At 48.9% G+C, this 26,602-nt stretch overlaps 1 protein-coding gene across 6 annotated transcripts in view; it reads right to left on the bottom strand.

The window, feature by feature from the left end:
- The window catches only part of LOC147115185 (V-type proton ATPase subunit C 1-A-like), a 233,102-nt gene extending 208,273 nt beyond the window's left edge, over positions 1-24,829 (bottom strand). For 2 of the 6 annotated variants that reach the window (XM_085993512.1, XM_085993513.1), the window contains exon 1: positions 24,760-24,829. The gene's annotated coding sequence lies outside the window, so the exon portion shown is untranslated. Of the gene's footprint in view, positions 1-24,144; positions 24,446-24,759 lie in introns of those variants that run through there. The other 4 variants (XM_085993511.1, XM_085993510.1, XM_085993515.1 and 1 more) reach the window with 3 other exon arrangements.
- Between the last annotated feature and the right edge of the window lie 1,773 nt (positions 24,830-26,602).

Below are 26,602 nucleotides of genomic sequence, written 5' to 3'. Positions count from 1 at the left end.
CAGTCACAAAATGCCTTCACCATCTCCCAGTACTTGTTACTGCCCTCTGGCTGCTTGTGGCAAGGCAAGGGTCATACACGAGAGGTCAGCCTGAATCAATGGAAGAAATTTGCTTTCAGGCAAACCACCATTCGGCTACAGTGGAGCTGAGAATGTAAATTGCCTGATCACTTGCAAGTTATACAAGGACTGTCATCATTCTGCATTAATACAAGAGCATATTTTCTATTCGCCACAAGTACTACTTGTTACTGCTCAGCATCCCTACAGATTGCCATATGGTCAATTTCTCAGCAAAGCAACAAGATTATTTTCAAGTCATGGATAATTATAATATGATCGACTATCATTTTTACAAGGCACTCTACTCACGTGCTATAAAGGAGCCAAAATGAACACAGAAATAAACGTTATTGGCCCAGAAATTCAGGTCGTGGGCTTCCCGCGTGTGCAAGCCCCCGATCTGCACTTACCTAGCGCGCCGGCCCCCGGGGAATTTCGATCCGGGGCCTGGTCCAGCTGCCGGCGCACAGTGCTTGCGTATCCCAGGGGCGCAGTTAGTTCGATGCGTCCCCTGGGATCACGTGGGCCATGGGGAGCAGGGAATGCTCCATTCATAAGTCTGACAGGAAGTGCTGTCAAGACTTATAAATACTACGGCCCCAAAATAGCACTAAATCTTCAAATAAATTTTTTAAAAATCACATTTTTTAAATAAACTATAAATTAAATGAAATAACTATTTTAAACAATAATTTAAATTTTTGAAAAAAATAATTTTATTTTCTAACGGGGCTAAAAATAAACTTACGTTGCTTTAAAGTATTTAAAAATAATAAACCTGTGGAAAAAATGTTTTAATTTTAATTAATTCACCACTTACCTTGTAAAAAGCAAGCCTTATGCCTGCTTTTTACATTTCTAAATTCTGCAGGCTTACATTCCCGGGAAAACCTGTAAAAAAAAACGAAGTTTGATGCGCACGCGCAGCCTCCCCCGCGCACGCGTTCGACCTCTGAACCCCTGCTTTCAGGGGAATGGAAGTGCCGGTTTCCCGCGCATGCGCAGTGCATGCAGGAAACTGGCACTTCCATTGGGCTTACGGGTGAGTACCCAGCGCGTACTCACCCGTGGAGACCCGAATTTCTGGGCCATTATATTTTTCTACCAAATGTGTTATGAGAATTAAAGATCCTCAATTCAATTCAATCCAGTGCAACTTTAACTACTTATGAAATAAGAACATAAGAAATAGGAGCAGGAATAGGCCACTTGGCCCCTCGAGCCTGCTCCGCCATTCAATAAGATCATGGCTGATCTTGGGCTCAAAGCCACTTCCCTGCCTGCTCCCCATAACCCTTCACTCCCTTATCTTGCAAAAATCTGTCTATCTCCACCTTAAATGTATTTAATGACCCAGCCTCCACAGCTCTCTGGGGCAGAGAATTCCACAGATTTATGACCCTCAGAGAAGAAATTCCTCCTCATCTCAATCTCAGTTCTAAGAGGGCGACCCTTTATTCTGAAAATATGCCCCAGAGGTCTAGATTTCCCCATGAGGGGAAACATCCTCTCTGCATCTACCTTGTCGAGCCCCCTCAGTATCTTATATGTTTCAATAAGATCACCTCTCATTCTTCTAAATTCCAATGAGTATAGGCCCAACCTGCTCAACCTTTCCTCATAAGTTAACCCCCTTGATGTAAGAAAAAGGAGACTTACCATCAAGTAACTTTAAAGTAAGCTTTAAGTAACTTATAAACACACTATATACACAAGAGAGGTCTTTACCATGCCTCTGGTAGAAGCCTCTTACAATACTGAACAGACCAGTATTTATGCCAGTCCAACAGGAAGTGACATATGACAGGAAGTGAGGTATGTACACAGTTCATAGTTCATAGTTCACAGGAAGTGATGACATAACTTCCCGGAAGTTATCATTTTTATCACACCCCTCATCTCTGGAATTAACCTAGTGAATCGTCTCTGAACTGCCTCCAATGCACGTATATCCTTCCTTAAATAAGGAGACCAAAACTGTACGCAGTACTCAAGGTGTGGTCTCACCAATACCTTGTACAGTTGTAGTAGGACTTCCCTGCTTTTATACTCCAACCCCCTTGAAATAAAGGCAACATTCCATTTGCCTTTTTGATTACTTGCTGTACCTGCATGCTAACTTTTTGTGTTTCATGCACAAGGACCCCCAGGTCCCTCTGAACTGTAGCATTTTGTAATCTCTCTCCATTCAAATAACAATGTGTTTTTTTATTTTTCCTGCCAAAGTGGATAACCTCGCACTTTTCCACATTATACTCCATCTGCCAAATGTTTGCCCATTCACTTAACCTGTCGATATCGCTTTGCAGATTCTTTGAGTCCTCTGCACAACTTGCTTTCCCACCCATCTTTGTATCATCCGCAAACTTGGCTACATTATATTTGGTCCTTTCATCCAAGTCATTAATGTAGATTGTAAATAGTTGAGGCCCCAGCACCAATCCCTGTGGCACCCCATTAGTTACCATTTGCCAACCGGAAAATGACCTATTTATCCCAACTTTCTGCTTTCTGTTAGTTAGCCAATTCTCTATCCATGCTAATATATTACCCCCAACTCCGTGAGCTCTTATCTTATGCAGTAACCTTTTATGTGGCACCTTATCGAATGCCTTCTGGAAATCCAAATACACCACATCCACTGACTCACCTTTGTCCACCCTGCTTGTTACATCCTCAAAGAACTCCAGCAAATTTGTAAAACATGATTTCCCTTTCATAAAACCATGCCGACTCTGCGTGACTGCATTATGATTTTCCAAATACCCTGCTACTGCTTCCTTAATGAAGGACTCCAGCATTTTCCCAACAACAGGTGTTGGGCTTTCTGTCTCCCTCCTTTCTTAAATAGGGGTGTTACATTTGCAGTTTTCCAATCTGCTGGGACCTCTCCAGAGTCCAGGGAATTTTGGTAGATTGCAACCAATGCATTCACTATCTCTGCAGCCACTTCTTTTAAGACCCTGGGATGCAGGCCATCTGGTCATGGGGACTTGTCTTTTAGTCCCATTATTTTACCAAGTACTATTTCCTTAGTGATAGTGATTGTCTTTAGTTCCCCCTTCCCTGTGGCCCCTGGATTATCCATTATTAGGATGTTGTTAATGTCTTCTACCGTGAAGACAGATACAAAATATTTGTTCAGGGTCTCTGCCATTTCCTCGTTCCCCATTATTAATTCCCCAGTCTCATCCTCTAAGGGACCAACGTTTACTTTAGCTACTCTCTTCCTTTTTATATACCTGTAGAAGCTCTTACTATCTGTTTTAATATTTCTTGCCAGTTTACTCTCATAATTCATCTTCTCTCTCTATTATTTTTTTAGTCATCCTTTGCTGGTTTAAAAAAATTTCCCAATCCTCTGGTCTCCCACCAATCTTGACAACATGTTTGGCATCTTGGCGATAATGTGATACCCGGTTCCTGAAGCTGCACTGAAATATAATTGAGTGTGGAGGTCTGAAGCCTTCAACGTGACCAATGAGCTCAGCGCAGTCCATTACAGTGAATATACTGAGCCGGATGTTGCTGAAGTGGGGCATCTCGCTGCGTGCCCCGTTAGTTAGACTTGTTCCTGCACCCTTCAGCTCAGGATGGTATGTTGCCTCCCTGGTGCCAGGGTCAAGGATGCCAATGAGCGGCTGCAGGACACTCTGAGGGGGGAGGGTGAACAGCCAGAGGTCATTGTCTATATTGGAACCAACGACATAGGCAGAAAGAGGGATGAGGTCCTGCAGGCAAAGTTTAGGGAGCTAGGAGAGAGATTAAAAAGCAGGTCCTCAAAGGTAGTAATCTCCGGATTGTAGGATCCATTCCTCCCCCCAACGGTAAAAATTGGACTATGAAATATAAAAACCCAGAACTGCACAGCCCGCAAAAAGGGCTCGGCAATAAAGGGTTAATTCAAACATTGCAGCCGAAGGTACAAACCATCAAGAGACTGGATATCAATTTTCACAGACAATCTAAAATACAAATGCTTCTGAAAAGGAACATTTATGCATATCCGTTTACCTTAAGGGGTTACATTGTTCACCTTGGACCATGGCTCCAGAAGAGCTGGTATCAGCGCAGGCCTAGACAATGGGCCGGGCCCTGAACCATTCGAACACGAATGCTAAGAGAAACCAACAATTAGCATACGCAGTCACCTTGGGAAGGTTGCATTGTCAGAAAGGACCTCAATATAGACAGTCGATGCCCAAGTAATCAATAGACAATACGAGGGGCAATTAGCTATCAAGAGTTCCCTGCTAGAGACATTCACACATTTTGATACGGCCATCGTGTGCACAGGAGGGGGCCAGGAAATGTGTTTCAGATATTGTAAGTTGTTTTTTGGTTTAAAGAGGAGTCACTTCGAAGAGAGTCAGCGTGGGGAGCTAACGCAAGAGCAGTGAGCAGAAAGATTCGGGCCTACAATCAACTCCAGGAGACAGCTGATCGGGAGTGGTGATTGTATGTTGCAGTCAAATCATAGAGGGGGGCTTTTGTGATTGAGTCTGAGTAAGTTTGTGAGTTTCAGTCAGATCACAATCTGGGTAACTTTATATATAACAGTCAAACTGCGGACGGATTTAACTGTGCCATATTGTGTCGATGCAAATGACCCTTGCGTAGGGGTTTGTATTTTGCGGTTGTTAGTCTAGTATAAATCATAGGGACTTATACTGGGGAGGTAATTGTGTGTGTGTGTTCAGTAAACGAATGAATCAAAGGTTGAGCCAAAACCCTATGCAGTGTGTATTTTGTTCTTAAACCATCTAATTTCTGTAAAAGAAAGAGGTTTGATGAGGTCTTGAATTCAAGACCTCATCAAACTACAGAGAGTGTCACTGTTTGACAGCTTCACAGAGCTGTCAAACGATGACAATTCACCTGTCAAAAATTTTTGACAGATGAAACGTCATACGTTGACGTTCTCTGCAACCGGCTTTCCCTTAATTGGCCTGCTAAGCCCGCTAGGTGGGCTTAACAAAGTCAATCAGGGGAAAATAGCGTGGGTTGGCCAGAAGTTGATGGAGGCAGGACTGAAACCCGACAAGTAGGAGTCCCGCCTCCAAAAGCTCCCCATTGGCAAAATCACCCCCTATGACTCAATACTTTTTTGCCCTGTAAGCTGCTAGCAGTGCGAGCTGATAACGGAGGGCAGCAGGGCATCTGGGATACTGTTGAACAATGGGACAAACAGGGTATGTCCTTAACAATGGGATTTAAGGATTGAGAAATAAACAGAGGAAGGACTGAGAAGGAGCATGGATTAGAGTGTGTGAATTCAATGTCAAATCAGGCACAGAAAGAGAAATAAAGCGAGGGAAAAATAAGATTGGATTAAGAGAGAGAGAAAAAGAGACAGAAAGGAAAAGAAAGAATTTTTTAAAAATCTCTAAGAACAATTCACGAGCTGAAGGAATGAGACTCGGCACTTTTAATTGTTCACTTTCTGGGCCAGAGAGGTTGATTGGCAGTCATTAACAATTATTATCTTGTTACTTATGCTGCTAGTTACTAGACCAACTTTCTGTGGCAAGTTTAACGGGCAATTAAAGTGCAAATGCAGCAATTCCATGAAAATCACCGCGAGGTTAAGGCCGAGATGTCATTTTCTGGAAGCTAACAGCGGAGCGGCACATATCATCCAGCAACTTATGGCGATTCGCAATTCACTGCATATCTCTTCCGTGCCATAAGTTGCTGACTGATTTTCACATTAATAACGACGTGCATCGTCATCACTTTTCAGCAATTTCTCGCCCACTGTAAGGCTTATTGTGGCTGTGAAAATGATTCAAATTAGGAACCTCCCCATGATACAAGTGGACCACTGGAAGGGGAGGCCCAGGCAAAAAATAAATGATAAATTTCCCCAGCTGTTCCTCCCTCCCTCCCCCACCCACCTTGTAATTTTGTTGGCGAGAAAGATGCATCATGGAAGTTGTAGTTTTCAGCCTGCTCCTGTGGAACTACAATATCCAGAGTGCACCTTCAAAAATCTGACAACCAGATTGCAGAAAAATTACAAACAACTGTGAGGTATGAGCAGATGAAAATATCAAAAATAAAAATATTTCATTTTTTTGACCATTTTGTATAATTTAAACTAGTAAATAGAAATTCTGAACTAACAATGTTATTTGTGCTGTGGTTTCTTTTGTATCACAGAGAGGGAAGGTTTACGTGGGGCCGAGATTGGATGTTTACTCAGATACTGTGACCGAATTCAATCAGCCAAGCCTAATGGTGAATTGCCACGTTGGTCATTGGTGACTCCACGATGAACAATGCCTCCCTGGGCAGTGCTACAACAGCGACAGCTTCAGTGAGAATTACGAACCTACCGTGGAAAATAAGGAAAGAGAAATATCTTTCAGAATGCGCAACTAACTGAGAAAAATCTGGAGATGGAGTGGAAAATAAACGAATGAAGCACTTGCACCGTAAGCAAAGACTGCAAAGTGCCCATAGAAATTAAAGCAAGAATATAAATATTTAAAGTGTGCCAGATTTTAAGCTTGTATCAGTCACATGATAGGGAGTTAATGTGCATAGGTCCCTGAAGGTGGCAGGACGTATTGAGAGAGTGGGGTTAGCAAAGCATATGGGGGGAAAAATTCAGTATCGCCCCGTTTGGGGCGCCATTATCGGCCGTGCGCAAAGTTTAGCGCCTGGCGCTAATTATCGCCTCCGACGGCAAACTTGGCTTTTATCGCCCTTGGAGGTGATTGGAGCGCTAAATCAGGCGCTTCACACCTGTCTTAAGGCGCAAAGGCCGAGGAGCGAGGCGCTACCTCAGGGCGCTGGCAAAGCTCATGTGATGTCAGTCAGCAATGGAACACAGACACACTGGCGCCAGCCAGTTCTTAAAGGGGAGTTCTGACAAAAGGTCATCGACCTGAAACGTTAACTCTGTTTCTCTCTTCACAGATGCTGCTTGACCTGCTGAGTTTCTCCAGCATTTTCTGTTTTTATCTTAAAGGGGAGGGTTGATTTTGCTCTCAATCCACATCCTGCTCATTGCAGCCTTGAATCTTGGCCTGGAGAGACCTGCACATCAAATCTGCTGGAAAGAACAATGGAGAGACCCAGGGAAAGAGCTCAGAGTGCAGCCCCCACAGTCTCTTCTAAATCAATACAAGGAAGGGCAAATCAAAATGAACCTGCAAAGTGCAGCTCAGTACCCAAAACTCCTTCACACAGTGTTGAATTTCTCCAGAGGTCTTTCTCTCTCTCTCTCAGAATACGTGGTGCAAAAATGTCACCAACAAAAAAAGGCAGGAAGCGGTCGCTTTTAAATAGCGCTTCCCCAGTCCCTTTCTGACTGCAAAACGCTCCCCTCAACCTGTCGTTGCTAACGGCAGGCGGTAAGGCAGGGGCGCCACTCAACATCTGGTCCAGGGCGCTACCGGGGCATTGCGCGCTCGACTGATGTCACGATCTGCCGGTGCAGGAGATTGCGACGGTAGTGTTTAGCGCCGCCGCAAAATGCCTAGTTAATTTCGCGAGTGGCGCAAACATCGCCGCACCCGGGCGCTAGTTGCTTTGCGCCCAATTAGCGCCCTCTTAAGGCGCTAACGGGAGGCACAAACCAACTGAATTTTTCCCCCATGGGATCTTGGGCTTCATAAATAGGGGTATTGGGTACAAAAGTAGAGAAGTTATGCTGAACCTTTATAAAGCGCTGGTTAGGCCACAACTGGAGTATTGTGTCCAGTTCTGGTCACCACAATTTAGGAAGGATGTGAAGGCCCTTGAGAGGGTGCAGAGGAGATTTACCAGAATGGCTCCGGGGATGGGAGATCTTAGCTACAAGGACAGGTTAGAGAAGCTGGATTTGTGTTAATTAGAGCAAAGGAGGTTGAGGGGTGATTTGATAGAGGTGTACAAGATTATGATGGGTTTGGATAGGTTGCACGGGGAAAGGCTTTTCCCACTAGTTGATGGTACAAAGATTAGGGGACACAGATTTAAGGTTTTGGGCAAGAGATACAGGGGGGATGTGAGGAAAAACCTTTTTATGCAGCGAGTGGTGAGGTCCTGGAATTCGCTGCCGACGGAAGTGGTGGAAGCGGAGACACTCAATGTTTTCAAGGGGAGATTGGATAGGCACTTGAGGGAAATAAACTTGCAGGGCTGCGGGGATAGAGCGGGGGAATGGGACTGACTGGATTGCTCCACAGAGAGCCGGCACAGACTCGATGGGCCGAATGGCCTCCTTCTGTGCCGCTATGACTCTATGTCAGCAAAATGAATTTTCTATTACAGCGGCACAAAGGGTTTGCAGGTCCTGGACTGCTAGCAAGCTGCAACACAGCAGGTGTATTAGTTTCATTCTAAAGATGTGAAACATATGAAGGAGTGTGATGAAATATGCCATTCATCAGGCACTGTGTTCCCTGTGTTTAGTTTAGTTTCAGTTTCATTTCCTTACCTGTATTGTATTGTGTGTAGGGCTCCGCCCATACCTGGCCCCTACTTAAGCAAGCCCCAGCGTGTCTCACAGCAGTACAGCAGATCTCTGGATGAGAGACACTTCTCCAATGTGTATTACTTTCTGAGTTAATAAAAGCCTTGCTTTGCTCCGTTAACGTCGAGTCTCGGATTCATTGAGGCACATCAATCAGGAAAAGACCAAGTGGTCTGTCAAGCCTGTTCCATTCAGACATGGTGCAGCCTAGATTCACGGTAACCCCCAGCCCCCCACCGCACCCCTACCCGCTGAGGATAGGTATAATGTGAGTTCTGTTATATAAATTAACTTAATTTAAAATGCTTTTTACAATAGATGTTAGATGAGATAAAAGGGCAGATAAATGACCTTTAAAACCTACTGGGGTATACAGTTGTTGATAATACTCGAATAACCTTCATTTCTAAGAAATTTGTACTCCAAATGTGAAAGTGGTTGAATTGCTTGCTGCTGACATCTCATGCATGAGCTGCAAAACTATTCTGTCAACCTTGAAATGATTAATTTTTGGCTTTAAAATAAGAATTTATAGGAGCAGGCTAGTGGCTGGAGAATAGTCTGCAATGCAGGAAAACAGTGTCTAAAAGGTTGGGTTGTAGGAATTAACGAATTCCTATGAATAACGGAGATCGACACAAGAGAACAATCAAACAGGTCTTTACTCAACGGAGATGCCACGAGGACTGCCTGGGCAGTCCCGTGGTTTGCGATGTGATGTCATCGCGTTTGTCCGCGCTCTTAAAGGGGCCACGCCCCGTACATGCAAACTCTATATACAAAACACAGTAATGCCTAACACAATGGTACAGGTCTAGGCTGGTGTTAGAACATCGTTAAAGAGAGTTATATACAGTTAGCCAGAGTCATTCAGTGGTTCTGCCGCATGCGCGCCCCCAGAATTCGCTTTAACGGACAAAGTCAAACGGTGAGGGGGTCTGACAAGCCTGTCAGAACGACTCCTGTACTCTCGAGGCGGAGGCTGCAGGGCGGCTGGCGGTCTGGCGGGCGGTCGCACTTGGTCTGCCGCAACGACGACGGGTGGCCGACCCCGTCTCGGCGGTTGTGCTGTCTCGACGGGGCAGTCGAGGTCCAAACGTGCTGGCTTTAAGCGGTCGACCGAAATGTGGTCCGGTTTATCACCGACATCTACCGTGAAGGTTTTGTCCCATGCTTCCAACACGCGGAAGGGACCGGTATATGGGGCCTTGAGTGGATCCCTATGTGCGTCATGGCGAATAAAAATGTATTCAGCCTTGTGAAGCTCCGTGGGAACGTCTGACCTCTGCGGCCCGTGGTGCGAAGTGGGTACCAGTGTGAAACATCTGGCCGCCTCTTGGTGACTAGCAAGCTGGGCAGTCACGGACCATTGCTCCGTCGATGTTGGTAGGAAGTCCCCTGGGACCCGCAGCGGCTGACCATACACAAGCTCCGCTGATGAAGAGTGAAGGTCTTCTTTGGGGGCCGTGCGAAGGCCCAACAGGACCCACGGTAGCTTGTCTGCCCATCCAGCGTCCTGCAGGCTGGCCCTCAGGGCGGCTTTCATTGACCGGTGGAAGCGTTCGCAGAGGCCATTTGCCTGTGGGTGGTAGGCTGTGGTGCGGTGTAATTTGACACCGAGTCCTTGGGCCACTGCATTCCAGAGTTCGGAGGAAAACTGCGGTCCCCTGTCTGACGAAATATGGGCGGGTACTCCGAAATGGGCGATCCAGAAGGAAACGAACGCCCTGGCCATGTCCGCCGAAGTAGTGGATGACAGGGGGACCGCCTCTGGCCATCTGGTGGTGCGGTCAACCATGGTCAGGATGTGTGAAAAACCATGGGAGGGTGGGAGTGGTCCTACCAGGTCCACATTGACGTGGTCAAAACTTCACTCCGGAACTGTGAAGGCGGCCAACAGAGCTTTGATGTGGCGCTGTACCTTGGCCTTTTGGCAGACCACGCAGGCGTTGGCCCAGTCGCGGACATCTTTATGCATGCCATGCCATACAAATTTCGCTGACATCAGTTTCTGAGAGGCCTTCATTCCAGGGTGTGACAACCCATGTATGGCGTCGAACACTTTGCGGCGCCAGACGACCGGCACGGCAGAGCAAGGATCCTGTACGGAGACGTCACACAACAGTGTGGTACCTGCCGAATGGAACTTGACGTCGGCCAACTGGAGGCCAGTGATGGCCGTTCGGTAAGTTTAGACTTCCAGGTCTGAGGCTTGGTCCGCTGCCATGAGGGCGTAGTCGATGCCCAAATGAACCGTATTGACGATCGCGCGGGAGAGGCAGTCTGCCACCAGGTTGTGCTTACCGGCCACGTGCCGTATATCCGTGGTGAATTCGGATATGTAGGTCAGTTGACACTGTCGGGCTGACCACGGTTCGGCGGTCTTGGACATTGCAAAGGTCAGCGGCTTCTGGTCCACAAAAGCGGTGAAAGGACGTCCTTCCAGGAGGAACCGAAAATGGTGGATGGCCAGAAAAAGGGCGAGCAACACCCGGTCGAACGTGCTGTATGCTCTCTCGTTCTGCCGTAGTTGACGGCTGAAGAATGCCAACGGCTGCCACGTCCCGTTCACCCACTGCTGTTGCACGGCCCTGACTGCGTAGTCCAACGCGTCGGTGGTGAGGGCGATGGTGACTCCTGGCAGTGGGTGCGCCAGCATAGTCGCATTGGCTAAGGCACTTTTGGTGTCGGTGAACGCTCGGGCCATGTCATCCATCCAGTCTACCGGGTTCTTGCCAGTCTTGCCCTTGAGGGCCTCATACAGGGGCTGCATGAGTAGTGCCACCTTAGGCACGAAACGGTGGTAAAAGTTTACCATGCCTAGGAAGTCCTGCAGGGCCTTTATGTTCTGTGGGCGTGGGAAGGATATCACCGCCTCTACCTTCGCTTGAAATGGAACCGCTCCCTCTGCGGTGATGCGATGTCCCAGGAAATCAATTTGGCGCAGGCCAAACTGACACTTGGCCAGGTTGATAATCAGGCCGTGTTGGCTGAGGCGTCGAAAAAGGGTGCGTAGGTGACAGGTATGTTCTTCCTTAGTAGGACTGGCAATTAGAAGATTGTCCAGGTAGACGAAGAGGAGCTTGAGGTCCCGCAGCACGGAGTCCATCAGGCGTTGGAAAGCCTGGGCGGCGTTCTTTAACCCAAACGGCATCCGTAAAAACTCGAAGAAGCCGAATGGGGTGATGACTGCGGTCTTCTGGACGCCTTGTGGATGAACTGGGACCAGGTGGTAGCCCTGGACGAGGTCGACTTTTGAAAACACGGTGTTCCCTGCCAAATGGGCAGAGAAATCCTGGATATGGGGGATCGGGTACCGATCAGGAGTGGTGGCGTCGCTTAGTCGTCGATAGTCGCCGCATGGCCGCCATCAGGCTTCGGGACGATATGGAGGGATGAAGACCAGGGACTATTCGACTGGCGAATAATCCCTAACCATTCCATGGTCGCGAACTCCGCCTTTGCGGCCGCCAGCTTGCCAGGTTCTAGGCGCGGGGCCCGCGCGTAGACCAGGGGGGCCGTTGGTGGTGATGTGGTGTTCCACACTATGTTTCGTGGCTGTGGAGGAGAATGTGGGTCTTGTCAGGTCGGGGAATTTGCTGAGCAGGCGAGCGAACTCATCAGGAGTCGGGAACGCACAGGAGACAGTGCGTGACGTAGTGTTACTGCGGTAACATGGAAATGAATTAAAAGTTGCTGCGTTGGTCAGCCGCCGGTTCCTAACGTCGACCAGGAGGCTGTTGGCGCACAGGAAATCCGCGCCGAGGAGGGGCTGGGAAACTTTGGCCGTAACAAATTCCCAGTGAAAACGTTACCCCCCGACGCACACCTCCACTCGCCATCTGCCGAAGGTCCGAATTGTTCCACCATTGGCCGCTTCAAGGGCGGGGCCGTGATTCCTCGTCTGCACATCGAGGGCAGACGCGGGTAAAATGCTGCACTGCGCTCCGGTGTCGCACAGAAAACGACGACCGGAGAGAGTATCAGTGATGAAGAGCAATTTTCCCACGTTGCCGAACACCATCGCGGCCGTGGGGTGCCCGTTAGACCCGTTCCTCGGCGGTCGCAGTGTCAGTCGTTTTTTTGGGGGAAAACTGCAGGGAGGGCGGCAACGCTTCACTTTTGCGCCGAACTGCGCGTGGTAGAAACACAGCCCAGCAGGCTGACGAGCTGGGACGGCGTCTGCGGGGGATGGGTGCCTCGTGGCGGCGCAGTACTGCCGAGTTACAGCGAAAATGTTGTCAGCCTCCGCAGCGAGTGTTGCGCAGTCTTCAGTTTCAGATCTGGCCAGGGCAGCTTGTACCTGTTCAGGCAGTTGGCTGAGGAAAATCTTGCAGATTAGGAAACATTCCCGTTCTGAGTCCAGGAGTGCGAGCATTTGGCTCATCAACTCTGAAGGCTTGGAGTCCCCGAGCCCGGGCATAGCGAGTAATCGACGGGCGCGCTCCGATTTTGTGAGCCCGAAAACCTGCAGTAACCGCGCTTTGAGGGTTTCATACTTGCGCTCCGTTGGGGGGTTTTCGAGGAGGCTGACGATCCGAGAGGCGGTAGAGCTGTCGAGTGCGGAGACCACGTAAAGATACTTGGTCTGATCCGCATCAATGTTCCTCAGGGCGAACTGGGCCTCGACCTGAATAAACCACGAGGGCGCTTGCTGCTCCCAGAACTGCGGTAGCTTTAGCGAAACGGCGTTTGCTTCCATGCTGTGCTCTTCTTTTGTGAAAACGTTCACAAAAACGGGGTCACCAATGTAGGAATTAATGAATTCCTACGAATAACGGAGATCGACACAAGAGAACAATCAAACAGGTCTTTACTCAGCGGAGATGCCACGAGGACTGCCTGGGCAGTCCCGTGGTTTGCGACGTGACGTCATCGCGTTTGCCCGCGTTTTGCCGCGCTCTTAAAGGGGCCATGCCCCGTACATGCAAACTCTATATACAAAACACAGTAATGCCTAACACAATGGTACAGGTCTAGGCTGGTGTTAGAACATCGTTAAAGAGAATTATATACAGTTAGCCAGAGTCATTCAGTGGTTCTGCCACAGGGTAAGCCAGTCAATCAATGAGCTCCTTGGCTCCTGCTCCTCTCTTCTTTGTCTTGTTCCGTCTGCTTCAGTCTCTGCCATTTAAAAATTCAGGTGAGGCCCTTCATTGGTACTCGAACCTGACTGATCTGCATTTTCTGTTTTGATTTCATACACTCCGTTCTTCTGTTCCAGCTGTGGCTCAGTGGGTCGCACTCTCGCCTTTGAGCAGAAGGTTGCGGGTTCAAGTCCCACTCCAGAGGCTTGAGCACAAAAATCGAGGCTGACACTCCAGTGCAGTGCTAAGGGAGTGCTGCACTGTCGGAGGAGCCGTCTTTTGGATGAGACGTTAAGCCAAACCCCGTCTGCCCTCTCAGGTTGACGTGACACTATTTCGAAGAAGAGCAGGGGAATTAGCCCCAGTGTCCTGGCCAATATTTATCCCTCAATCAACATCACTAAAACAGATTATCTGGTCACTATTACATTGCTGTTTGCGGGAGCTTGCTGTGCGCAAATTGGTCGCCGCGTTTCCCACATTACAACAGTGACTCCACTTCAAGAAATACTTCATTGGCTGTAAAATGCTTTGGGGCATCCTGAGGTCATTAAGGGTGCTACATTTTTCTTTCTTTCTTTCAGATGTGGTCACACATTTGGTTCCCAACCAGATGTTGGTTTTGGGCCTGTCCAGTAATTTACTGGAAACTGAGCGATCAATTACAGTTTTCTGAGAGCACTTTGAAAAATAATACTCTGCGCGTGTTCCAGCAGTGGCTCCATGTGGCGCATAGTGTCAACATTTTCATTGCTAGGGTTTGCCTGCATTCCACTGATAATAAAATGCCTTTCAAATGTAATAAGAGATACTGGGACATGTTGGCAAGAACTGCTGACACCATAACCTTTACAGATGCTGACTGGCCTGCTGTGTATTTCCAGCATTTTCTGGTAGTTCTTATGAAGGGTACAAACCTGAAACATCAATAATCGATCTTTCCTCTTTACAGATGCTGACTGGCCTGCTTTGCATTTCCACTGTTTCCCCTTTATTTTACTGGTAAATATCGGTTTGTAGGAATTGACGAATTCCTAGCCAATAACTGAGGTTGACTCAGGAGATCAATCAAACAGGTCTTTAATGTAAGACTAAACGAGTTCAAACAGTTTGTTGAGATCGATACAGGAGAACCACAAAAACAGGTCTTAACAAGATGGAGATTCCACGAGGACTGCCCGGACAGTCACATGGTTTGCGACGTGACGGCATCGCGTTTGCCCGCGCTCTTAAAGGGGCCACGCCCCATACATACAAACACTATATACAAAACACAGTAATGTCTAACACAATGGTACAGGCTTAGGCTGGTGTTAGATCATCATAAAGGGAATTATATACAGTTGCTCAGAGTCATTCAGTGGCTCCGCCACATGCGCCCCCCCAGAATTCGCTTTAACGGGCAAAGTCAAATGGTGAGGGGGTCTGATGAGCCAGTCAGAACGACTTCTGTACTCCTGAGGCGGAGGCTGTTGGGCGGCTGGCGGTCTGGCGGGCGGTTGCACTTGTTCTGCTGTAACGGCGATGGGTGGCCAACCTCGTCTCGGCGGTAGTGCTGTCTCGACGGGGCGGTTGAGGTCCAGATGTGCTGGCTTTAAGCGATCGACCGAAATGTGGTCCGGTTTACCACCGACATCCACCGTGAAGGTTTTGTCCCCTGCCTCCAACACGCGGAAGGGACCAGTATATGGGGCCTTGAGTGGATCCTTATGAGCATCATGGCGAATAAAGACGTACTCAGCCTTGTGAAGCTCCGGGGGAATGTGCGAACTCTGCAGCCCGTGGTGCGAAGTGGGCACCGGTGCGAAGCATCTGGCTGCCTCCTGGTGACTAGTAAGCTGGTCAGCTGCGGACCATGGCTTCGTCGAAGCTGGCAGGAAATCCCTCGGGACTCGCAGTGGCTGACCGCACACCAGCTCTGCTGATGAAGAGCGAAGGTCTTCTTTGGGGGCCATGCGAAGGCCCAACAGGACCCACGGTAGCTTGTCTGCCCATCCAGCATCCTGGAGGCTGGCCCTCAGGGCGGCCTTCAGTGATCGGTGGAAACATTCACAGAGGCCATTTGCCTGTGGGTGGTCGGCTGTGGTGCGATGTAATTTGACACCGAGTCCTTGGGCCACTGCATTCCAGAGTTCGGAGGAAAACTGCGGTCCTCTGTCGGAAGAAATATCTGCGGGCACTCCGAACCGGGTGACCCAGGTGGAAATGAACGCCCTGGCCACGTCCGCCGAAGTAGTGGATGACAGGGGAACCGCCTCCGGCCATCTGGTGGTGCGGTCAACCATGGTCAGGATGTGTGAAAAACCATGGGAGGGTGGGAGTGGTCCTACCAGGTCCACATTGACATGGTCAAGCCGTCGCTCCGGAACTGCGAAGGTGGCCAACGGAGCTTTGACGTGGCACTGTACTTTGGCCTTTTGGCAGGCTACGCAGATGTTGGCCCAGTCGCGGACATCCTTGTGCATGCTATGCCATGCCATACGAATTTCGCTGACATCAGCTTCGGAGAGGCCTTCATTCCTGGGTGTGACAACCCATGTATGGCGTCGAACACTTTACGGTGCCAGACGACCGGCACGACCGGGCGAGGGTCCTGTATGGAGACGTCACACAACAGCGTGGTACCTGCCGAATGGAACTTGACGTCGGCCAACCGGAGGCCAGCGACGGTCGTTCTGCAGGCTTGGACTTCTGGGTCTGAGGCTTGGTCCGCTGCCATAAGGGCATAATCAATGCCCAAATGAACCGTATTGAATGTCGCGCGGGAGAGGCAGTCTGCCACCAGGTTGTCCTTACCGGCCACATGCTGTATATCCATGGTGAATTCGGATATGTAGGTCAGTTGACCTTGCTGTCGGGATGACCACGGTTCAGCGGTCTTGGCCATGGCAAAAGTTAGTGGCTTATGGTCTACAAAGGCGGTGAAAGGACGTCCTTCCAGGAGGAAGCGAAAATGGCAGATGGCCAGAAAAAGGGCGAGCAACTCCCGGTCGAACATGCTATACGCTCTCTTGTTCCGCCGTAGTTGACGGCTGTAGAATGCCAATGGCTGCCACGTCCCGTTCACCCACTGCTCTTGCACGGCGCCGATGGCGTAGTCTGACGTGTCGATGGTGAGGGCGATGATGGCTCCTGGCAGCGGGTGCGCCAGCATGGTTGTGTTGGCTAAGGCGCTTTTGGTGTCGTCGAACGCTCGGGCCATGTCATCCGTCCAGTCTACCGGGTTCTTGCCAGCCTTGCCCTTGAGGGCCTCGTACAGGGGCTGCATGAGTAGTGCTGCCTTAGGCACGAAACAGTGGTAAGAGTTTACCATGCCTAGGAATTCCTGCAGGGCCTTAATGCTTTGCGGGCGTGGGAAGGATATCACCGCCTCTACCTTCGCTTCTAAAGGAACCGCTCCCTCTGCGGTGATGCGATGTCTCAGGAAATCAATTTGGCGCAGGCCAAACTGACACTTGGCCGGGTTGATAATCAGGCCGTGGTGGCTGAGGCGTCGAAAAAGGGTGCGTAGGTGACAGATATGTTCTTCTTTAGTGGGACTGGCAATTAGGATATCGTCCAGGTAGACGAAGAGGAACTTGAGGTCCCGCAGCACGGAGTCCATCAGGCATTGGAAAGCCTGGGCGGCGTTCTTTAACCCAAACGGCATTCGCAGAAACTCGAAGAGGCCGAATGGGGTGATGACTGCGGTCTTCTGGACGTCCTGTGGGTGCACTGGGACCTGGTGGTAGCCCCGTACGAGGTCGACTTTCGAGAAGACGGTGCTCCCTGCCAAATGGGCAGAGAAATCCTGGATGTGGGGGATCGGGTACCGATCAGGAGTGGTGGCGTGGTTTAGGCGTCGATAGTCGCCGCATGGTCGCCATCCGCCGCCAGGCTTCGGGATGATATGGAGGGGTGAAGACCAGGGACTATTCGACCGGCGAATAATCCCTAACCGTTCCATGGTCGAGAACTCCGCCTTTGCGACCGCCAGCTTACCAGGTTCCAGGCGCCGGGCCCGCGCGTAGACCGGGGGCCGTTGGTGGTGATGTGGTGTTCCACACCATGTTTCGTGGCTGTGGAGGAGAACGTGGGTCTTGTGAGGTCGGGAAATTCGACGAGCAGACGAGCAAACTCATCAGGAGTCGGGAAAGCACAGGCGACGCTGCGCGACGTAGTGTTACTGCGGTAAGGGATAGAATTTAAAGTTGCCGCGTTGATCAACCGCCGGTTCTTCACGTCGACCAGGAGGCTGTTGGCGCACAGGAAATCTGCGCCGAGAATGGGTTGAGAAACCTTGGCCGTCACAAACTCCCAGTGAAAACGTTGCCCCCTGACGCACACCTCCACTCACCATCTGCCGAAGGTCCAAATTGCTCCGCCATTGGCCGCTTCAAGGGCGAGGCCATGATTCCCTGCCTGCACATCGAGGGCGGATGCGGGCAAAATGCTACACTGCGCTCCGGTGTCGCACATAAAACGACAACCGGAGAGCATATCGGTGATGAAAAGCAACTTGCCTGCATTGCCGATCGCCATGGCGGCCGCGGGGCGCCCGTTAGGCCCGTTCCTCAGTAGTCGCAGTTGTTTTTTGGGGGGGAAAGCTGCAGGGAGGGCAGCAACGTTGCGCCTTCGCACCGAACTGTGCGTGGTACAAACACAGCCCAGCAGGCTGACGAGCTGGGGCGGCGTCTGTGGGGGATGGGCGCCTCGTGGCGGTGCAGTACTGCTGCGTTACCGCAAAAATTTGTCCGCTTCTGCCGTGAGTGCCGCGCAGTCTTCCACCTTGGATCTGGCCAGGGCAGCTTGCACCTGCTCAGGCAGCTGGCTGAGGAATAGTTCATGGAATAGGAAGCATTCCGGTTCCGAGCCCAGGAGCGTGAGCATTTGGCTCATGAACTCCGAAGGCTTGGAGTCCCCGAGCCCGGGCATAGCGAGCAATCGACGGGCGCGCTCCGATTTAGTGAGCCCGAAAACTTGCAGCAACCGCGCCTTGAGGGTTTCATACTTGCGCTCCGTTGGAGGGTTCTCGAGGAGGCTGACGATCCGCGAGGCGGTAGAGCTGTCGAGTGCGGAGACCACATAGAGATATTTGGTCTGATCCGCAATGATGTCCCTCAGGGCGAACTGTGCTTCGACCTGGATGAACCACGAGGTCGCATGCTGCTCCCAGAACTGCGGTAGCTTCAACGAAATGGCGTTGGCCTCCATGCTGTGTTCTTTTTGCGAAAAACGTTCACTAAAAATGGGGTCACCAATGTAGGAATTGTTGAATTCCGTACCAATAACTGAGGTCGACTCAGGAGATCAATCAAACAAGTCTTTAATGTAAGACTAAACGAGGTCAAACAGTTTGTTGAGAGCGATACAGGAGAACCACGAAAACAGGTCTTAACAAGATGGAGATTCCACGAGGACTGCCCGGACAGTCACGTGGTTTGCGACGTGACATCATCGCGTTTTCCCACGCTCTTAAAGGGGCCACGCCCCGTACATACAAACACTATACACAAAACACAGTAATGTCTAACACAATGGTACCGGCTTAGGCTGGTGTTAGAACATCGTTAAAGGGAATTATATACAGTTGCCCAGAGTCATTCAGTGGCTCCGCCACAGTTTACTGTCAATAATTTCAAGAAAACATAGAGTGTGAGCAGGCTATCTTTTAAATTAAAATCTGCCATTTATGGAAACTGCACATTAAGTGAGTGGTAGCCTTTGCGGTTACAGAAGATCTCCGGATTGTTATGCGGAGCCCACAAGGCCAGTCAAAGGCAGTCAAAGGCGCTCTGCACCATGGGGAAGTCCATTATCTTGGAAAAGCCACATGTGCGCTCCTCCTGCTTCTCTCTGCTCAGAGAGAAGAAAATGTAGTCCCTTCTCCTGGTGTAGAGAGCCTCTGTGATCTCCTGGATGCAGCAATGGACGATGAACTGGGAGATGTTAGCTATGCCTCCTGCTGCAGACTGGAAGGATCCGCTGGCACAGAAATTGAGGGCAACGGTGACCTTGAGGGCTACTGGGAGAGCCGTGTTCGCCCTGCTCTGAAGCTACAGGTCTGGTTGCAGGAGGCGCCAGAATTCTGTGACCACCTCCTTGGTGAAGCGGAGCCTCCTACTACACTGCTCCTCGCTTAAGTCGATATAAGAGAAGTGCTCTCGGAAGACCCTAGGTGGGTAAGGCCTCCTGCTGAGAGCCCTCCTGACCCTCCTCCTCCTCCCTCTGTGCGCATCTTCTCCTCAACTTTGCTACCTGCTCTCCCTCTCCCGAAGATACTCGAGTGCGAGGGGGACTGCCTCATGACTGTGAGCAAGTGTTGTGAGCAGAAGCATTTAAATGAGAATGAAGGCATTCTCCACTTGCTCCAACACTCCCTGTCACCTTAGGAACTTGAAAGAAGTTTAGAAAGCTGTTGGAGTTGCAGGAAGTTTCACAGAGCCATTCCAACTGAAGAAACATGGCAGCTGCAAGTAGTTGCTGATGATCCCTTTAAATAATGCAGTTGGAGCCTCCTTCCTGCTCGTCAACGCTTGGTCAGCTGGTCACAGTTATGGCATGCCGGTAAGTGGAGCAGTGAAGTTGAAAGTGGCAGATTAGGCTTGGGCTGATAAGTGGCAGATAACATTCGAAGACAGTGAAAGACAAAACATCAAATAAGTCTCAAAGTAAGATCGAGGGTTTTCAATACCAAACATCCCTTATCGCTGAAGTTTCAGACCAGTCTAGATAATGGGCTATGGGAAAGGCAAAAGATGTAAAAGTTCCCATAGTAAAGCTCACAGCAGAAAAGGGGAGGAAATAATAGAACATACTTGTGAAGGTCAGAATGGTGAGATAGCCCAAGCAGCTGCAAGTTGCTATGTATTTTTGAAAGAGAAAAAAAGGTATAAAAGGAATAGATATTGAACACTGAAAGCAGTACGAAAAGAGAGGATGAGAAGCTTCAGTCAACAGAACACAGCAAGAGTTAAACAGTCACTCGGAAGGAACGCCAGGGTTCAACGAACAGATTACGACAATCTTCTTGTTCAGTATTATTTCTTTGTACTGGATGCTTAATGCTTAATAAACCGGTTTTATTGATACACAATATACCTGGGCCCAGAGTGGTTTGTGTAGTCACGGACTGTTTTACTGATACACAATATACCTGGACCCAGAGTGGGTTGTGTAATCACGGACTGTTTTACTGATACACAATATACCTGGACCCAGAGTGGTTTGTGTAATCACGGACTGTTTTACTGATACACAATATACCTGGACCGAGTGGTTTGTGTAGTCACGGACTGTTTTACTGATGCACAATATACCTGGACCCGGAGTGGTTTGTGTAGTCACAGAAAAATTATTCTAAAGAGCTTTTAAAAGCTACAGATTGGCGCCCAACGTGGGGCTGTGACTATTAACTGAAACCAGGTCTATTGTGCATAAGGCAGGCACTTGGATTTTTGCTTGAATTTTTCTGTTTTTCTATGAAAGTCCTTGTGGAAAGTTAGGTTATCTAACAGGTAGTGTCTCTTTAACGTACAGCAGAATGTCGAGTGAGAATTTTTTTGTAGATTTTAAAACGAAGTTAATGAAGAAGCGCAAGGATGCACAGTTACAGACGTTAGTAGTAGAATGTCTAAAAAAGGATAAGAGAGTATCCTTTGAGGGCGTTGTTGCGTTCATTGAGAAACAAGTTAAGGAGAAGCAATGGAAGTCAGATAGGGCAGTGCAGCTAATGGCCGATGCGGCAGTGTATTGTGTAGAGCAAGATAAAGAGACCCTCCTAGAGATGGAAAATAATAAAACCAAGTTAGATAAATTAGAAAAAGACAAGCTACTATACAACAGTTGGAAAACCAGCTGGGTAAACAACAGGCTGTAATAGCGGCAGTCACGGGAGTAGACCCCCCCTTGAGTTATGATAAACAATGCGAGGAGATCAGCGGCGAACTATATCCTCCCTTACTACACCCTTCACAAAAGGCCTCCGTTTCGTATACCACATCGACCTGGCTGAGAGGCCCGCAGCCTATGCTGATAACAATATCATAGAAACCTCGGTGGATGAGCCTGCACACTTTAAAGCCCCAGTTAATGTTCTGACTCGTACCCAGGTGATTCCTAACGCGCCACCAGCTGCAGACGGTGACCAAGCACAAGCAGGAGCACAACCAGCGGCAGCTCACCCGGGAATGTTATGGGCGGGTACTTATGAACAATCCCAGCCCCTGAACTATGCAGATCTACAGGCATGCGTCCAGCAATTTGGACCAGTTAACCCACGAACATGCCCCACAGAGCTAACGTATAGTGGGGTTCTGGAATTACCATCCTAATTTTGAGGACAGTGACATGAAAAATGTTATACTGTCTGTCTTGGCCCCGGACCTACGAACTAGTCTGCTCTTTATGGCCTTTAATGTGGGGAGCCCCCTGAATAACTTAATCACAACAATACAAACAGCTCTGGGCTTGGACACTATTGATCTGGTTCAGAAATTAAACCAGTCTCAACAAGGGCCTCATGAGACCCCTGCTGTATTCGGGGATCGATTGTACACTGTTTATGAGATGATGCAGGCACGCCCCAATGATAATGTCTTAAACGGGAAGAATGAGGCAGCATTTAAGAAAATATACTTAGAGAATATTCAGGCCTCACTGCGAGCAGCCTTAGGGCACACTGTCAGCCACAACTCGCAATGGATAGACCTTTTAAGAGACGCTAACACTGCATGGGCCTACACTAAAACTCAGGTTCAGGTACCAACAGCAGAGACACCAGTGCATATAGTAGAGGGACCCCAGGCCCACCACCCCGTAAGCAACCCTTGATATGTTATAACTGTGGAAAGGTGGGACACTTTGCAAAAGGATTGCGGAGGTCCTAGACAGACAGGCTCTGGAGGTGGGAATAATAATAATAATTACTCGCAATATGGTTCGTCCCGTTCACCCAATCCAATGGAAAGTAAAATAGACGCCCTAGGCTCATGTAAACTCTTGCATCGACCCAGATGTCGGGGTGCCCCGTGGCTCCAACTATGAGTTCATCATTCCCGCCCCCACCATTGTCCCAACAACCCAACGGCCCATTATGACAGGATCCGGCCCCACCAGCCTGGTCTGAAGTGGGGTTCAGACAAGATGGCCATGGTCGACCAGTGGTCTCAGCTTTGCTGCCTGGGGGCCGACATCAGACTATGCTAATATACACTGGTTTATCTGTTACAATCCTGCATACCCCAGACCCTGAACGCCAGCTTGAAATAGGCAAAAGTAGTGTGATGAAATATGCCATTCATCACTCATCGGTATTCTCTGCCTGTGGTTTGGTTTCAGTTTCATTTCCCTTACCTCAGTTCCGTTTCCTCACCATTGTATTGTATTGTGTGTAGGGCTCCGCCCAAGCAGGCCCAGCCTGCCTCACATCCAGTACAGCAGACCTCTGGATGGAAGATACCTCTCCACTGTGTGTTACCTTCTAAGTTAATAAAAGCCTTGTTTTGTTCCGCTAACATTGAGTCTCGGATTTATTGAGGCACATCAAGTAGCTTCGTAATAACAGGAGTCACCGGCACACAGGCACCAGCATATCCAGGAGAGGAAGTTAGTATTTCCCTTGAGACCTTCCCCATAAAAATCACTGATCTGTTATATATGTGTATGATGATCAACAAAATGGAAATACTTGGCAATGACACCCTATGAGGAATGACAGCCATTATAGATTACAATCAGAACTGTTTGTGGGTGGAGTCTAAACTGGGAGATGTAGTGCAAATTTCAGACGTCCACTCGGTGTTTGCTATAAAGAAGCCTGAGCAGATAGCACTGCTGACACATTCCCTGCCTGCTGTTAACTCCTTAGTGACTAAACACGCAGCAGCCTTTGTTAAGTCTAAACACGACTGCGGGAGAATGGAAGGGCAAACGCGAATTAATGGTCCACCCCATCGCGCATGTAAACAATACCCGATTCCCCAGGAGAGTACTCCGTATTCGCGAACAGTCATTGCCTCATTAGAAGAGCAGGGAGTAGTGTGCAAAGGTTCATTTACCACCAATTCCCCTGCATGGCCGGTTAGGAAGCCAGATGAATCCTGGAGGCTTACTATTGATTACCGAGCCCTAAACAAAGCTTCCCCACTTCAAAATCCAACTGTTAGTCAAGCCCCTTCGCTACTGACATCCGTACCCCCCAAAGCTACGGTCTTCCCTACCCCTAGACATAGCGAATGGTTTTTGGAGTATCCCAGTTGCTCAGGAGGACCAGTACAAAATTGCTTTCACGTTTGAGGGGCAGGGTTACACATTAACGTGTTTACCGCAAGGGTTTCATAGCTCACCATCAATCTTTCATCAGTATATGGCATGAGCAGTTAAAGACTTTTCTAAACCATCAGCCCTTCTACAGTATGTTGACGACCTGATCCTGGCTACCGTAACAATGGAGGAACACCTAGAACTTCTAGATGAGTTGATAGGGCTAGTACAGAAGGCAGGGCTGAAAATAAATCCAAAAAAGGCTCAGCTGGCAAAAGATGAGGTTACCTTTCTGGGAGTAAAGATTTCAGCGACCGGCCTCAGTCCGGACCACCAAAAGGTAGCGACTATTCAGAGACTCCCATTGCCAGTTTCAAAGACCGCACTGTGACCCTTTTTAGGCTTAGTTGGATATCAGCAAAATTTATTCCGAACTTTGCAGACTTGGCTAAACCTTTGTATGATCTTTTAAAGGGCGATGCGGAAGAGATACAATCCGTTTGGGAAGACCACCATACTGCAGCAGTTAGTGCTTTGAAACAAGCCCTCATTATCCCAGATCACAGCCAGCCCTTCCATCTTGAAGTAGGCTCCACCCCTACCAGCCTAACTGCCGTTTTAAGTCAGACCCAAGCAATCAGCGAGACACTGCGCCCCATCGCGTAAGCCTCACGTATCTTACGAGGGGTAGAAAGCACATTCTCAGCATGCGAGCGCCACCTGTTGGCCACATTTTGGGTAGTCAATCATTTTACTTACATCACCGGACTGCAGAAAGTGATTTTGCATTCGCCACACATGCCCCTAAAATCAAGTGAGACTAAGGTGTCCTCTCAGCGAATCAGTAAATGGACACTTGAATTGTTACAGCGAGACCTGGACATTACTCCTAAATGAACTTACCTCTTATGCTCGCCTGTGAGAGAAGCCCACACCAGTGTCCATTACCAGCCCTAGATATGGAACCAAACCCAGTAAAGGTCAATGCCATACCTAGAGCTCGAAATGTGTACGTAGACGGATCATCATACTATGCAGACAGCCATCCTAGAACTGGAGGTGCCCTCATTGATATGGACGCTCCCGATTGGTCAGTAGGATTCCAGGTTCCTGCCCACTCCTCCCAACAAACAGAACTAATTGCTGTAATTATCGCCGCTCACGATACGACTACGGATGAAACTAATATCTGGTCCGACAGCAGTTACGTCTGTAATGCAGTTATGGCCCTTCCCCTATATCATACAAATGAGTTTTGCTCATCAGATGGTAAATCTTTATTACATTCTGGTCTCCTCTGTGAGCTATGGAAAGAGCTCCAGGAGCGGGTCGCTCCTTGTCATGTAGGAAAGGTAGCAGCCCATCAGAAAGATTCATCTCCCCACTCCCGAGGTAACCAGGCAGCCGATCGCCTTGCTAAGGAAGCTGCCAAGAACGGCTGTCTATTGCCTTGGTGGGTGATGAATGACACTCAGATACCCGTAGTGAGGGCGGTAACTAAAACTAAACCCATGGATCTTTTGGCCCTACAGGATTCACACGCTCCCTATGCGCAAGTAATAGCCTGGCATGAACAGGGACGCCCACTACCAGTACCCACCCCATGGGCAAACGCAACTGTAGTACAACATGGTGCGGATAAAAACCCTCCCCTGCTTATGGTTAAAAATAAAGAGGGAGACTTAGTAGTTTATATTCCTCCTCAGTTGAAGGAAGAAATTCTAGCCCTCTTCCATTCTCACCTGACGGCGGGACATTACTCAGCGGCCACTACACTACAAAAGTTATTACCCGTTTGCTGGTGGCCTGAAATGGAGCAGCATGTGGAGCAATATGTTAATCGCTGCCTGCCCTGCCTACAAACAAACCCTCCTTCATGTTTTAATCGTGCCTTGCTTAGGTCACAGTCCCCTCCTGTGGGACCGTGGACACACCTACAGATTGACTTTATTCGCCCGCTAACAAAATCCAAGGGTAACTACGAGTACGCGCTCGTGGTAATTGATCAATTCACTAAATGGATCGAGGCGTTTCCCACAAGAAACATTAAAGCGCGCACTGCTGCCCAAATTCTCCTGAGTGAGGCGTTCTGTCGGTGGGGATTACCATTACAATTGGATAATGATCAGGGTCCACACTTCACGGGGGCAGTTTTCACAACCCTACAAGAAATGTTACAGATAAAACATAAATTGCACATTGTGCACCATCCACAATCACCAGGGATTGTGGAGAGGGGGAATCGAACTCTAAAAACAATGCTGCAGAAGCTGTGTACAGAACACCCCACTCAGTGGACTGACAGGTTGCCCTTATGTTTGATGGCAATACATTCTACCCCACATGGGACTACGAGGGTAAGTCCATATGAGGCTATGACTGGGAGACAAATGCGGATACCAGGACACATAATATTGGAAAATAACACACCATTAACGTTACAACCCTGTAGCCAAAAATGGATACAAGCCTTGATAGATTATATGGACAAGGTGAACAGGCTGGTGGCCATTAACACAGGCAAATCACGTGAACAAATCAAGCGATATTATGATAAGAGGGTAAAACCATTTGAGTATGAGATTGGGGACCAGGTAATGTTACAAAATTTCACTTCAAAAAAACACTAATTCAAGGTAAAATGGACGAGCCCTCATACCACAGTAGTGTAGGAATCAACGGATTCCTATCTAAATCACTGAGGTCGAGTCAGTTCAGTAAATTAACCAAATTTAATTAAACTGGT

Source organism: Somniosus microcephalus, chromosome 7 (genome assembly GCF_052327205.1).
Source record: "Somniosus microcephalus isolate GS21.2 chromosome 7, FLI_Smic_1.0, whole genome shotgun sequence".
Lineage (NCBI taxonomy): Eukaryota > Metazoa > Chordata > Chondrichthyes > Squaliformes > Somniosidae > Somniosus > Somniosus microcephalus.
The sequence above is the reverse complement of the archived record's forward strand: the minus strand, read 5'-3'. Positions and strand labels throughout refer to the sequence as shown.